At 40.0% G+C, this 10616-nt stretch overlaps 1 long non-coding RNA gene across 1 annotated transcript; it reads left to right on the top strand.

Moving 5' to 3' along the window:
* Positions 1-1249: 1249 nt before the first annotated feature.
* LOC139543663 (uncharacterized) lies at positions 1250-10616 on the top strand. Its single transcript, XR_011668747.1, has 4 exons — positions 1250-1684; positions 6067-6133; positions 7140-7194; positions 7643-10616. It is a non-coding gene; the product is annotated as an uncharacterized lncRNA (long non-coding RNA).

Genomic DNA, 10616 nt, shown 5'->3' with positions numbered 1-10616 from the left:
CAAAGGCACAAAACATCCACTTAAAATGTAATATTTTTCTTGATCAAATAAGTACTATGAAAATGTATGCACTCCCTAATGTAAAATACTCTGGATAACAGGGTCAACTAAAAAGGAATGAATAGACAATTTAAGTTCACGTAGAAGTAAGTTGCATTTGCAAAGTATTTCAAGAAATTGGAAAACATATCAAGCAAGTATTTTTCAATTCCACAAGTATTACCAGATTAACTTTTGTACAGATAATTATTTGACTGAAGTTCCAAATGCTGGTAAACACTCAAAAACATTTAGTTTAAATGTATTAACAAAAGTAGTGCAATGGGCCTTCACTAGCCCTGTATTAGAAGACAAATATAGACCTCTTCAGTGCAGGCACATTTTTCCCCCCTGCACCCCCAAACTACTGCATTATCCTGCATGTAAGAAGTAGTAGAGCTTCCCTTGATAGTGGATGTTTAAGGGAAACCAGATCAGTGGTATCTGCAGCCACCACCCATTGCATGCAGATGTCATATGTGCTGCAAACTAGATCGAGTTGCACCCACTGAGTGAGTTCGATTAAACTGAACCGCGGTGCACCGGTCTATGGCCTGTGACATGACGGCCAAAAGCAATGAGGGAGGAGCGACTTCTGGAGTGCCCTTCTCAAATCGAAGAGTTTTCTGCGCCACTCGGTCATGTTGTCAACAAGGCAGCATGGTGCATTGTATTGTTCAGAAACATGCATCACTTTTCCATAAAATACACTGAACAAAAATATAAACCCAACATGTAAAGTGTTAGTCCCATGTTTCATGAGCTAAAATGAAATGATCCCAGAAAATGTCCATACACATAAAAAGCATATTGTTCTTGTGCACAAATTTGCATACATCCCTGTTAGTGAGCATTTCTCCTTTGCCAAGATAATCCATCCACCTAACAGGTGTGACATATCAAGAAGCTGATTAAACAGCATGATCATTACACAGGTACACCTTGTGCTGAGGAAAATACAAGGCCACTTTAAAATGTGCAGTTTTGTCACACAAGACAATGCCACAGATATCTCAAGTTTTGAGGGAGCGTGCAATTGTCATGCTGACCTCAGGAATGTCCACCAGAGCTGTTGCCAGAGAATTGAATGTTCCTTTCTCTACCATAAGCTGCCTGCAATGTTGTTTCAGAGAGTTTGGCAGTACATCCAAATGTCCTTACAACCACAGACCACGTATAACCATGGCTCAAACCCGGGAGGAAACCCAGTTCCATAACGAATGCAATTACTTTTCACCCAATTCAACTCCTCCCACCGGAGTAACACGGGCCAAATAATTGAATCCCCTCAATGTTTAGAGGTTGGCTCCGCTGGCCTTCGCTCTGATTGGAGAAACTGGCTCCCAGACAGAGGGGGACCTTGAGTTACCGCGGACTGCCGAGGCACGGAGCAGTCTGGCTGTAATGGGGGGCCTGGCCCCGGGCCAACAACCGTCAGAATTAGCTAATTGTTATACAATATAGCTAGGTAGCTAGTTAAAGACGGTGGCAGTCTTGTATGGGGTTCTCTCCCCGCAAGTTTGCATGCCATTTTATACCTACGCGAATGCAACATTGTTGCAGTAAAATTGGAACTTCAGCAGCGCGAGCTAGCCCAGCCCCCGCTAGCGAACGAGAATTTGCTAGTGGAACGGGGCTTCAGTCCGTAAGTAGCTACATCGAATTATAAATGGTCTGTTCTATGTTAGTTAGCGAATCTAACGATGTGGGTTAACTAGCGAGTTGCCAAACTGGCATGGAATTTGTGCTGCACTGTCATACAGCGCGAGCCACCGCTATCAGTTTCAGCCGTAGACGGTGTGCTAATCTAGCAAGCTAACATTAGCTACACTATAGTAACCACTGTGTTTGAGAGGCTAGTAAAACCACTACAATTTGCTTGACGTAAACTCTATCCTTTAGACCAGGGGTATTCCACTCTTATCCTACGAGGTTCGGAGCCTGCTAGTTTTCTGTTCTATCTGATAATGGATTGCGCCCACCTGGTGGGGGAAAAAATTGAGAGAAATAAGCAATGAAACTGGCTTCGATGTCCAGAGTTTAATATGAGGGCTTTAGATTATGCTTTCAACCCATAGAATCCGGCATATGGTACGCTTACGCAGCAGCATTGCTATTTTCATTTGGTATCTAGGCAGCTGCTAATTCGGGGATTGCATGGATCTATATTTAGACACAAAGACCGATGGAGTCATGCTTTGTCTGCTTGCTGCACAAATGCATTTGATAAGCTCTGACTGCATGGCACATTACTGTGCATTGAGATGCGGCTTATTCTATGTACACTGACTGTCATTGACTGCATGCATCACACTTTTTTAATGATGTCTGCAGTGCCTTGAGTAGCAGACTGGTACAAGAATTCGGCCCTGACATTTTATCCACATCACTGTGCACGTTGCCTACTCAAGCCCCATACACACCCTACTTAGACACAGACATTGCCGCGTTTCTCAACCATTTCGGTACCAGTGACTGGCGAGACATGTTCCTCGTTTTCAACCAGCTCATGTTTAAAATAAATGTAAACACACCACTAGAGATACAGCTTAGCGCTGTAACTCTGTTCTAGCCATTTTGTTTGCAACCCTGGTGTGTTGTCTCATCACACACTGCTTTTTCTTGTTCTTTGTCTCAGGGTTTCGTTAGCTGGCAATAGGCGGCTTTTGGCAGATGAAATAAATAAATAAATAGAAAAGCCGCTAAATAAAATTGCCACCGGCCAATTGTCCAGAAGAAACCATTCCATAGCAAAATAATGCTTTTTAGCCTATTCATTGATGGAAATACCTTTCGATGTAAATACATTTGACTGGTAATGCTTATCGGTCTATGGGTTAATTTGCATAATTTAGTGGAATTAAATTGGTGTGCGTGTGTGTGTATATACAGTATATATCCATTATGTATCTTATTTGTCACATGCGTACAGAGCCTTTTAGCGAAAAATCTGCAAATGCATAGGCAACAAAAGGCAGGCTACATCAGCACGTCACACACCACTTTGCAATAAGCTGGAGGCAGTATGCATTTAGCAAACATCTACTTATTTTTTTTTAGCCAAAATCAGACCATATCGATGGAGGCAATTATTTTATATCAACTTTCTTTCATTGCCCAGTAGCCAAAGGCACAATCTTAGTCATATAGCAACCCATGCTAGTTTTTGTATATTAGATCTCTCCGTTTTCTAAATGTCTAACAGATATTTTCATCTCTGTCAACATAAAACCGCTCGCAAGTGCGGTGCGCTTTTAACAAGGGTGTTTTCCTGTTAACATTTGCGCGTAACCTACTGCCTTGTGTGCAGTGCTGCGCTTATAATGTGAAGAAATGAGTTTAACATTTTAAGCTTAATGTTTTGATCTGTTGCATCAGACTCATTGCTTTTTTTTTGGTATATTGCCTAGGCCTGCTGGTTGTATGAATTTGGGATCTATCTTCCCACATCTGTCCCAACGTCTGTTTGGAATAGTCTAGTTCTTTCGCGATAAGCTGACCAATATAATAGGTAAACTTTTCTAATATGGTGGAAAGTAGATTGATATAGGCTAGTGATTTTGCTGTTCGTTACTCTTGTTGGCTGGGGAAAAAGTAAATGTGGACAGTTATTCAAAAATCTTCAAAGTTCGCATCATAATTTGGTAAGAAGTACCACACATCGTTGCGTCCTCGACTTGCATGTTCTGCTCATATGAATAACCATAATCTAAATGTGGTTTCTATCATTCAGAGCACAGTGGGTGGATACCCTAATCAGTTTACGCACCCAATGCATTTCTCAAATGCCCGGTGAATTAAAATGCTGCAGGTCAAATGTCTGGCTCCATATTTAACTAACGGAAACCCTGCCTGTCTGCTTAAGCCTTATAATGTAATAAAAGCCAAACTAATGATTTAAGCAATAACGCCCAAGGGGGTGTGGTATATGGTCAATATACCGCGGCTACGGGCTGTTCTTACGCACAACGCAGCGTGGAGTGCCTGGATACAGCCCTTAGCAGTGGTATATTGGCCATATGCCACAAACCCCCGAGGTACCTTATTGCTATTATAAACTGGTTACCAGCGTAATTAAAGCAGTACATATATAAGGTATGATATACCACAGCTGTCAGCCAAACAGCATTCAGGGCTCCAACCATCCAGTTGATCACTTAAATTACAGTTGGTTGCACCAGAACCAAATCATGAGTAATCATCATAGAAAGTAATTCATGGTGCTATTGAGACTAATGAGGTATTCAGGAGATAAGTTGTTTCTTCTAACGTGTCCAAGAATGCACGATTCAAGTTACTTTCAGGTGCAACCTGATCCAGTGATAGTCATTGATTTTATGCTATTGCACTGTCAAAATAGGACTGCAGAATTTCTGTTTTTTAAATATATATATTATTAGAGATTAATTATATACATGTTATGTGCACTAGCTAATATCATAGGCTAATTCATTTGAAGAAGTGGTAACTCGACATTAAAGGGAATTAGCAAAAATGTTCACCTATATATTCATCATCTCCAGCACCTCCCCAACATCAAAAAGGGCTGGGCGATAAGGCCTTAAAGTCTTATCTACATGTTTTTTGGGGGCGATTAACTTTATGTCTAAGCTTTGTTGTACAATTAAAGGTCAATACACTGCATTTCAAACGGTCGGGAATAATCAAATTATGATTCAGGGCTTGTAAAATTACAGCTAGGTTAAATATCAGCCTTCAAACATAAAACCCACTAATTATTTATTTTATAAAAACATTGTTTAACTTGCTTTTTTGCAATAATTACTGACTTAGCTTTCAAGTCTGTCTATGAAAATGCGCTTTTTGTTACAAATGTAACCAGAACCATGCACATCCACTAATAATAACCAACTTCTTGTAGCAGGCATTATAGAAAATTTAGCACAAGTCTCATAAACAATCTTTCAAGCACAAGCCCACTGCTAGTGAGTAGCCAGCTAGTCTTTTATATTTTAAGCCAATTTGGATCTATTTGCTTGCTAAGAAGGTAGAACAGTTGAACTGTTATGAATACACCATCCTGTCTGCCCCCAACAGTTTGAACAACGTAGCCTGTTCACTTTGTTTGGTGAGAGTCAGAGCAGGACTCTTATAGGCTGACAACACCGCTCGCGTCGCGTGTGCGAGCGTTGCAAAATAAATTTAGAAATACATGTTATTCAATTATTGCACACACACTTCTCGCGCGCACCAACGAGGATCTGCGTTGCCAAGGACTAAAATAGAAGTCATTCCTATTTCTGACACCAATCGCAAGTCCTGCCTCTCCCATCCTCATTGGTTTATAGAAGCAGGTACCCACGTGCCATTTCCTCATTGGTTATACCCACGTGGGTGATTGAAAGATGAACTGTTTTGCAGGTCGTCGTGGTAATACTATGAAAGTTTAGATGCCAATCACCATATAAGTTCAAAGATGAAAAAGCCTGGAAGGAGGAGAGATGACTAGAAACGTTTCGGTTGACCATTTTATGTGTGGATTAATTGGTGGAGTAGAGGACCTTGTGCATTTCAGGTAAAATAACAACTCAATGTTCATATCCCAGGACAAATTAGCTAGCAACAGCAAGCTAGCTAACTAAATTGCCATACATGTTTAATGCTATTCAACCTGTCCCCAAATTAATGTTATTGGTTCAGAGTTTGTTTTGATATTTTAACCTGTGTGTCGTGATCGCGTTTGGTGTAGGGGTACAAAATACATTTATGCACGATGGCGAACGCGCACAGCTGATTTGGGTTCCGTGTTAGCTGATGCCGCGTTTGACTTTGAATGTGAGTTTGCGTGACCTCGACCTAACAGAAAACCGGGTCGGCCCATCTTGGTAGGGGGGTTGGCTGTTGCCCACTGATCAGCTAAAAGCTCATTATAGATTAGTATAACAGAGAAATGGCGCAAAAATCTTAAATAAAATCTTAACACGCCCAAGAATCACTGGCCATGCCGAGCTCATTTAAAACGAAAAATGCATGACATTCTTTTTTTCTTTTTTTAAAATCTCTTAGAGTCCCACACTTGCCCAGCTGCCAAACTATGCATGCAGTAGCAAAGCTGATTTGGCAGATAATCAAGGTAAGATATGATGCAGCCCTGCTAAATTACACATTCCAACCTCACTGATTTTCATAATTAAAATCTGCATTTTGTCACATAGCTAATAGGATATTGCTTTGATGTATGTTGCAGGTTATGTAGCTATGTTTAATCATAATTTTCTCAATGTTATAATGTATCTGTGCCAAGTCTAAAGGGGAGGAGTATTGCCAACATGCATCTTAAACAATCCATGCCAAGTTTTATAAGGGTCACATCATTTCCTAATCTAACCAATTGTGGAATGAACCTATAACCGCATCACACTAAACCAGCACCAATTTAGATGCTGTAATGATACAACTGTGCCTTCCCTTATCCAATCAGAGTGCGCAGCAGCAGTATACCGGTAGTTGTATTCCAATCACAGCTTTAGCCGGTACAGTATCGTCACTGCTGCTCAGCATTGAACAGTGCTCTGGCTAATGTAAGTCCATGGCGCCGATGCAGCACTGACCCTGCAAGGCTGCCTGCTAGGCTACCTCCCTCCCTCCTGACTGTGATGTAGAGCAGGACTCGAGCTAGAGAGCTGTTCCTGTCTGTACTTTGTAGAGGTATGTCTCTAAGATCCTTCTAGGCTGCTCAGCTTGCTAAAATATCTGGCTAGGCTACCTCCCTTCTTCCCGACTGTTGTGCTAGTGGAACAGTGCTGGGGTTATAGGTCAATGTGCTGGAGCTGTGTCTACAGACTCTGTAGGGCCGTGTCTCAAGCAGGATCCTGTCTGTATCCTGTAAGTCTATGCTAGCTCAATGCTGCCTGTAGGGGTCGAGGCAGGCTCAGTACGGTGGACCGACACTGGGGGGTAAATTTGACCTCGTTTGACTCGTTTGACTGGATGCGCTCCAAGCTGCAGTCAGGGAAGTGGAAAGGACAGTCTTTATGCTTTAAACAGGTAGCCTGGCCTACTTTCTGTACTGTAATACAGACTAACTCCTGTTCATTCATCAAACAGTTGTATTTCATGTTTGTCTCTCTTGGTCTTAGGTAGCAGCTTAACCCTCAAACTGAAGTAAACACAGGCTATGATGAATCCTCTGAGGTAAGAACTTTTGAGTCATAATTATGTCAGACAGCCAAGTCCCTTAATGAAGGACAGTGCAGGGCTATTGTAGTATTTATTGGGCTGTAAAGATGCCATTAGCTAATAATAGCAGCTGATATACAGTTGAAGTCAGAAGTGTATGTAAATTGTTGGGAAAATTTCTTGTGTCACGCACAACGTAGATAGGCAAAACTATAGTTTGTTAACAAGACATTTGTGGATTTCTATGGAGTTTTGATGAGGATTAAATGTCAGGAATTGTGAAACTGAGGTTTCTTAGTATTATGTTGTCCGACCCCCAAATCTCTACTTACGGTATAGCTACATTTACAGATGCTTCTTGAATATGTAATTGAAAAGCCTTTTGGCAAGTCTCAACACAGTGTCCACATGTACAGTCAATATATCATGTCTGAAACGTTGAATTAACATTTGCCTTTCTTAGAGAAGACTGCAAGTCACTGCCAGTCAGACAAAAGGGGAGCAGCAACGAAACAACTCACCATTCCTTCCCTTCCTTCCTGGGAGAAACACCACACTCTCACCGTAAAGAACAAATGGAAAAATTAATTATGTATATTTTAGTTTCATATTTTTTTTGTAAACATGTCTAACCTTTTTTTTTTTTTTTTTGTATGTGGGGGGATATAGATGAGATCATGATGACTCTGAAGTTTCATACCTTCTCTGTCTTATCTGTGATTTATTAACATGTTCGATATACAGTAGCCTGTAAGGGACTCTAAGCCTTGACGATATGTTTGTATTTCGGGAAGGAGAGGAAAAGACACAAAGAAATTTAATAACACCGATACCTGGCCGAATTGAGCAGAGTCTCCTACATCTGAGACCTAGCCTGGTTCCTACATCTGTTTGTGCTGTCTTCCATGACATCGGCAAGATGGCACAAACAGATCTGGAACCAGGCTAGCAGAGACCCAACGTCTGCGTTTTCAAACTCTACAGGTGGCCCCTTTTTTGGGCTGAGTACAGTAACTGACAGGCAGCAGCATGTCATCCACTCTTCCACAGAACACAGTTCAAACAGCAGCTGGATCCTCTATGCATGTTTTAACACTCATTCAGTTCTATCTGCTCTGTTCACCTCACACACTCATCAGCATTGATCTCTGCTTAACACAGTATGTAGTTAGGCCTAGACTTATATCATTGCCTGTACAAACACACTTAAAAAAAAAAAAATCTAATCAAATGTTTATTTGTGACATGCTTCATGAACTACAGGTGTAGACTAACAGTGAAATTCTTTACGAGTCTTTTTCGAACAATTCAGAGTTTAACTCTTGAAGGGGAGTGGTTCCACCTCGAAGCATAACCATTCAAACATTGGGTTTGGTATTTAACCTCTAATAGTCCTAATCCTTCAGCTCTTTAGGTGATTCACACCCTTCAGCTCTTTAGGTGATTCACACCCTTCAGCTCTTTAGGTGATTCACACCCTTCAGCTCTTTAGGTGATTCACACCCTTCAGCTCTTAAATTCATCTCTATGCTCATTCTCAAAACTCAAATATTTACATGCTCTAAAGTATTTACTGAGGCTAAGAGTCCCGCCCTTTTTCCATTTTAGACTACTAAATGCTTTGTAGTTCATTCTTTTTTGTTTTTAAATGTTTCTTATTTTTTATGTAGAATTTTAGGTTTTGAATGTTTACGTTGCTAGCTAGTATAAAACCACGTGTAGACACAGTCATGTACGCTGTGATGTATAGAAGTAGATATAGTAGAAATGCATTGTTTCCTTGTGGTAAGTGAGTGAGATGCTGCCACGGAACTGAGACACTGATGATTGGTGCTATTTTGGACTTTAATCTGCTCCTTGGAAAGGTAGCTGAGACGGGTTCTATTTTTTACTTTCATGTTCTGATTAAGGAAGGGGTTGGTTCTTTGACGTCTGGTTGTTGTAACTTGGTCTGGATTGGCTTTGTATTTTCCCTGTCGTTTTCTGTGCGGCTTTCTCATTGGATTTAAGGAAAAGATCAACTTTTTTCATGGTAATGTTTTACTAAAGGGGGGGGGGGGGGGATTTAGGTGAGAAAATTTGAGGATACACCATGTTGATCGGAGCAATCACAAAACTGCAATCGTTAACACTAGTTACCCTTTAAAACTGAGATGTGCAATCAAAGGGATGCATTGTATCTGGTAGTACCCAGCACAAGTCACTTTTTAGAAAATGTCTACATTTTCTGTTCATGTTCTGATTGACAGACAATCTTGAAACCAAGAGTGCGTTTTTCCCCTAACGTGTTTGTGTTTTACAGATCTAAGAGATTTTGCACACTTGTGAGTAATGAAATTGTCACATATAGACGGCACAGAATGTTAATGTCAGATATCCGTTTCAAGTTGTTCAGCATAAGTAAACACTGAAACGTAAAGGTTATTTTTTAGAAAATGGCACTTGAGAGAACTTTGATAGTTAAATTATAAAATGAATGAACACACTTTAATGTGTGTTAAGGCCCAGCCTGTTAGGGTTTGGGTTCAGGGTTTCAACTTTTCTTCACCAGCTGGATATGACTTAATGCTATAGTGAGTCATGTGTGATTTATATAATGTTAACGTGAGACTGGAATCACATGATGCATATAATCTTGTTTTGGAAAACCATTTTCCAAACAGGGCGCACATGTATCATAAAGTGATCTCAGTTTAAAAATATATATATATATTTTTCATTGTCTTTGAATTATTTAGTAAATTAATTGTTGACTGAACTTTTTATTATACAAACTAAAATCCAAAAGCTTTTTAATTTTAGCATTTTTTTTTTTTAGACAACTAGGGTTATGGGCCTTGCTCAAGGGCACATTGACAGATTTTTCACCTAGTTGGCTCAGGGATTCAAACCAGCAACCTTTCAGTTACTGGCCCAATGCTCTTAACCACTAGGCTACCTGCCACCCTAGCTAGAGATTTAAAACATCGAAGTTATGTCAGTATTTGCAGTTTTGTCTTTGCTTCCCTTTTTTTATATTGTTAAATATTCTAATATGATAATAACCAACTTGAAAGCCCACGTTAGTTTTCTTTTTGTCTTCCATTCTCCCTCGATATTGGGACCTATTGAACCAGCATGTTCTGGTCTTACTAATTGCGTGCTCTCTTTTTGTCATTGTGTTTTTTTTTTGTAAAAAAAATATATATATATATATCCTCATAGACTACTTAATATGAATGCTGTTTTGTACATAGCAAAGTGAATAGCGTAGGCAGGATGTCTTGAGTGAGGTATTCAGTATTTACCACTAAGGTTGAAAAATATACACTATGCCAGCTTTGCAAAATTATTATAACGATGCACTTAACTTACTGTATCCCATGTACTTTCCTTTGGCAATTTTAGAAGTAGTGCAATAAATATGCAAGCTTGTCATTTGGTGTTATTTAAATCTG

This window comes from Salvelinus alpinus, chromosome 18, assembly GCF_045679555.1.
Source record: "Salvelinus alpinus chromosome 18, SLU_Salpinus.1, whole genome shotgun sequence".
In the NCBI taxonomy this organism is placed as follows: Eukaryota; Metazoa; Chordata; class Actinopteri; order Salmoniformes; family Salmonidae; genus Salvelinus; species Salvelinus alpinus.
The sequence above is the reverse complement of the archived record's forward strand: the minus strand, read 5'-3'. Positions and strand labels throughout refer to the sequence as shown.